The 5,206-nt window shown below is 44.6% G+C and overlaps 1 long non-coding RNA gene across 1 annotated transcript; it reads left to right on the top strand.

Annotated features, from left to right (window-relative positions):
- The first annotated feature begins 1,257 nt into the window (after positions 1 to 1,257).
- On the top strand, positions 1,258 to 5,005 carry LOC111669084 (uncharacterized). The gene is made up of 3 exons (XR_015438210.1): positions 1,258 to 3,009; positions 4,006 to 4,066; positions 4,858 to 5,005. It is a non-coding gene; the product is annotated as an uncharacterized LOC111669084 (long non-coding RNA).
- Positions 5,006 to 5,206: the final 201 nt, after the last annotated feature.

The raw sequence follows: 5,206 nt of genomic DNA, 5'->3' as shown, positions 1-5,206 counted from the left end.
TTGACTCTGAGCACCATAATTACCCTGACTTGGAATGAAAGCTGAGGCCTGATGAACCAAAAGGAGAGGGGGCTTTCTGTTCAGCCGTCAAGAAACCAACAGATTGTTCATTTGCTGTCTTGCAAGAGAAGAGACAGAGGTTGTGCAACCGGCCTTCTCTCTGTAGCTCCCTCATATTTTCAACCCCAGCCCCTTCCCTCCTCTCTCCGCTCCTCATCTCCCTCTCTTTTACTCTGCCTCTCCTCAGTATAACCGCTCACATCTGGTTTTGAGTCAAGGCCAGGTTGGTTTCTCTTGGAATGGAGGGCTTTTATTTCTCAATGGCCCCACTCCCTCTCCAGTTTCATTCTGTGGTGAAGAGTATGCAGTTTGTTTACGAACTGGTGTTCCTTTCTTTATACTGATACTATTCAATTCTCATTTTCATTACTGGGGAACCCTACAATCATGCCCAATTAAAGTCCAGCGGGAGCGGGAATGCCGGTTGGCTCGTGGTCATCAAGGCTTTCCTGTGGCGTCCTTTTTAGTGTCAGTTCCAGGTGACTTTGCGTTGCTAGAGACTGTACATCCTGGAGGACTGCCACTGTTAACCGCTCAGTATTTGTCTCCCGAGTCACTCTCTGCATCAAATTAAGGAAATAACTGAGATTGTTGGCCTGCTCTGGACAAGTAACTGCACCAGACAATGCAAAGAAACTTTATTTTTGAAAAAAGGAGACAGAAACAGAATTAAATGTACAATAGTTGCACCTACTATACTGTATATTGCCAGCTAGGTTATTTTTATGCTTATTACAACTTTATATAAAAATAAGCTATCTGAAGTTCTTCAGAAAACCACATAGCTTTGAAATTATTATGAGGAAGCTTCCAGGCAGTATCCTGTTCTTTTTTATTTTTATTTTTTTCAGCATATGTTTGCACTTGGATACACATCCACACATCTGATCAAGTTGCCATATTTCATACCCCGAGGCTAGAGGAACTGTGTAAACAATCTTCATGTTAGCTTCCCTTGTTTCTGAAGATGCCATTTTCAAAATCACTTGTGCTTCGTATGGTTTGAAGAATGGACTAAAAGAAGTGTGTATACTTATATTTAGGGGCTGAGCTAGAGGGTGGGGGTTGGGGGGTGGGGGGTGAGAACAAAGATGTGCAGTGTTTTCCAGTGGGAGGATGGGTGGTAGGCAGGCAAAGAGAGAGAGAGAGAGAGAGAGAGAGAGACTGCTGGGGGATGTCTGATGTCACCTGGTAGGGAGCTATGAAAGCTTCTCCTGGTTACCCTATCCCACATAAAAGTCTGGCAGTAGGCTGAGGCTTTAGGGAAGCTTGGCAGAACTGCTGCATTAAACAGGAACAAACATCACACACCCCTCTGTCTGTGTGTCTCTTATGTCAAGACGTCTGGGAGTCGGAGCCTGTTTACATGGAACACTGTCCGTGCATATTTCCAATGCACTGTTTTTTAAGACAACGGGAGATCTATTACCCTATCATCTCCCTGTCACTCTGGTTGAAGTGCCTGTCCCACACCCATGCAATATTTTTCATCTGTCTTTCCCATGCCATAATATCACACACACTGCGGAGAGGTGCATATCGTGAGTTTCAGGTGTACGCCATTGGTGGAAAACAAGGAACACTTTGCTCCAAAACGCTAACACATTTGCGTCGCCTACAGAGCAGCTTGTGATCTGATAGTGAAAGAATGAGAGCTGCTAGTTGCCAGAACGCAGTTAATTACACATGTGGTGGGCAGATTTGAGCCCGACACCGTGGGCGATGGGGATGGAGATGCCATGTGTTTAGACGTTAAACTGCAGACTGCGGTCAGACCCAGGCTGCTCTCTCATTAGCTCCCCCAATGGATGTAATGGAGGTGGTGGTGGTGGTGGTGAGGAGGGGGAGCCATGTGTTCAACACAAGCCCTGCTGATCCCCTCCTTGTGCACTCAGCAAGGCGTCTCCTGATATCTGAATTTTAATTAGAGACAAGATTCACTTTTGGCAGTTGGTTGATTGATTCGCTTCATTATATTTAACGCTGAATCCTGTCTTTCATTTAGAGGTGCTTATACCTTGCTCTGCACCCTCATGGGAACGGGGATGAGAAGAATCAATGGCTGTCTTTGATGTTCCTCTGAGCTGCGGAACAGTGTGTCTGTGTGAACTCCCTCCTCCTTACATACTGCCCTTCATTAAGGGACTGCGGTACAAAGAGGGGAGATAAAAGCATCCAGCGCAGAGAGGAAACAACAACTTGGCGGCAGAAACCACAAAAGATGGATTGTGTAGGGATGCACATACACTCCTCTCGTTTCCACTGTGTGTATTTGGTGATTAAGGAATGCTGCTTGTTTGGGGCCCAGGGAGTGGTACCAGTTGTCTCCACCTCTCTCAGAAGCCTTCCAGAGTCTGTAAAAAAAAAAAAAAAACCCACCACCACTTCTCCCTCTGAGCTCACAGTGACTGGAGGAGGCAATATATAGGCCCTATCTCCTTTCAAACAAACCACATCCTCCTCTGCCTTTACTCTTATCTGCATTTCTCCTCTCCTATCTTTGTTCCTCTTATGTTTCCTTCCTTCTTTTCCCCCTTTGTGCCCTTTTTCCTCTGCTCCTTTCTTTCTTCTTTATTCCTTCCGCTCACTTCCTGCCCCTCTCCTGTTTCCCTCCCCTCCTCTCCCCAAGGCTCGACGACTCCCATTCTTTTGCTGTGTTCTCTCAATGTCTCCGGTGGCCAATTTGCAGGGGGGGTGTCCGAGCCTTGACCCTGAGACTCAACCGGCTCCAACCCCTTCAGCGGTGAAGGTCAGGACCAGATTACAGGCTGGAGGTATCATCCTCTGAAGTGAGGAATAATCACGGGCTATGAGATTGTTAAATAGAACCACAGGCCCTGGCGCTGTCATTACTCTGAGAAAGAGGGGAAGGGGAAGGAAGAGGGGGGCTCGTTCACCTAAACGCATGCAGATGTTCAGACTCTCACTTGAGCCCCGGCTCTGTTGAAGGTACATGGAGTTCTTTTGTTTTCTAGCATCTATCTGTTTTTTATTTGTCTCGTTTCAGTGGGCCTCCTTGATTCAATCTGGTGAGATTTTATTTCAAAGTGTGTGTGGAGCAGCTTAGAGGACTGAGAATGACGTAAATAAGATGAATCATTTGTTGTTTAAATACTTGTGGTTTAGGGCCTGTGCTGCACTTAATTTTCATTGTTTCCACAATCCAGTTGTAATTAAAGAATGGCTGTGTGTGCGCGCATGGAGACCCTGTTGCTTTTGCCTCTGTGTGCCTCTGCATTAGCACATGTGTGGGATGGTTATGAATACATTGTGGTTCTGTTTTATGCAGGATATAGATTATTCACATATGACAGCAGAGCCTTTTTTCCTTCCACCCCTTTGTCCCACTTTTGTTTTATGGCTATGGAATTGTGTATTTAATCAGTCCCATCCTATCTGCATGGAAATTTCCATCTGGCAATTATTCTCCATTCAAAATAAATACACGCATGTTGCTGAGAGCTCATTGTGAGGTTTGCTTTAAATAAACCAAACTTCTCAGAGTCAGGTTTTCAATGGGAAATACAACAAAACGTCTTCCATCAAACACTTCTCAGCGGGTTCCATGTCAAGCAGCATGAGAATAAACAGGTTGGCTAAGCGAGAGAGCTCAGATGATGAAGTGCATTATGGGCTTTTTGATGGATGCGAGAGGGGTCCATTTGAAGGGCTTGGAGGAATCTTGAAAGCTTGGCTGTGGCCGCGCTCGCTGTGTCCCAGACAGTGAAACACAATAAGCGTGCAGATGTTCAAAGTGTTTGGCCGCACTGGAGCCTCCAGCCCTCTCCCTCTCATCTGAGTAGGAAATGCTTTAGCTGGAACTGTTTGTTTTCTCTGTGTCTGTGGTCTGAACTGTAGATTCACTTACATCTCTGACCCCCCTCCCCTCCCTCTCTCTCTCCCTCTCTCTCTCTCTCTCTCCCTTCATGTCTTTCCTTCTCCCAGGAGTTTCCACATGGTGAGCTGAAGGACAGACAATTCACAGATCAACACTGTCCCCTAGAGGGTAAGTGGAGAAGGATGTCTTTTCATTCATTGATAAGCTTTGTGCGAGAAGAATCCTTTAATATTCAATGCTGCAGGAAACACACATGGCACCGTATGATAGATTTGTATGTATGAGGAGTATTAGTTGTGTATGATTCCATAAATAATACAGCCCGAAAGCTGACATATATAGTTATGTATAGTATCGCCAGTATGCATTTATTACTTCAGGGATGCTTATATGCAATTTTTTTGTGATGATTAAAGAAAAAAGGTTGATGGTTTGTCATCTGGTGGATGCATATGTCATGCTATCACAAGATTATAATCTTTAACTTGATGTTTATTGTTCAGAAAGTGCATGGCAGATATTTTGGGTTAATACAAAGCTTTCATTAGAGCGCACCAAGCTTCAAGGACCAGAGATAGCATTGTCCTGTGCGGCGATTTTTAATGTAGTGGCCTACCACATAATACCCAATACTAAAAAAAAAAGAAAAGAAAAGAAAAGGGTAGTAGTTTGAGCAATTAAAAGCCTCAAGATATTGTTTTAGTTTCATTTTGGGAGCTAGAATAAATGTAGAGCCACGGAGAGACGCTAATGCACATGCAGTATGGACAAAAGAGCTGTGTGCATTTGATGATACTACATTTATAGGAAGCAATCAAGAGCTATGTAAAATGTATAGTTTTGTGAGGCCTTGAGATCTGGAAGTGTAGCTACTGAACCACATAAGCTATTGCCTAATATGTGGATGAGAAATCAGCATTTTCTGTTCCTGATTTCAGTGTGTCCTCTTGTGTTGACAGTGGTTCTCCCTCCTGAGAAGGCTGAGGGCTGTGAAAGCTACCTGCAGTATCTGCACTCAGAGGACGGGGAGAGAGAGATACTTAGAGATGCCACCAAAGCCCCTGGGAAGAAGCGCATCAGCCTGGATGTAAGCAGTTATACAACCTGGCAACACTGCCATTCTGTGACGTGATTGAGTTTTTGATGACAAAACACTCAACAAGTTTATTACATGAGCTGTGTGTAACAAATAAGTAGGACAGGCGCACAAATTATTAGCAAGAAAGTTAAATTACCAGCTGAGGTCTGTTCTGTGAGAAGCTTGCATGTTCTGCTGATAGTAGGATTTCCTTTACATGCTTCGCGGTC

This window comes from Seriola lalandi, unplaced genomic scaffold (assembly GCF_002814215.2).
Source record: "Seriola lalandi dorsalis isolate HSWRI2012SDOR001 ecotype SW California unplaced genomic scaffold, Sedor1 jcf7180002004552, whole genome shotgun sequence".
Classification (NCBI taxonomy): Eukaryota; Metazoa; Chordata; class Actinopteri; order Carangiformes; family Carangidae; genus Seriola; species Seriola lalandi.
This window is presented reverse-complemented; position numbering and strand designations above follow the sequence as displayed.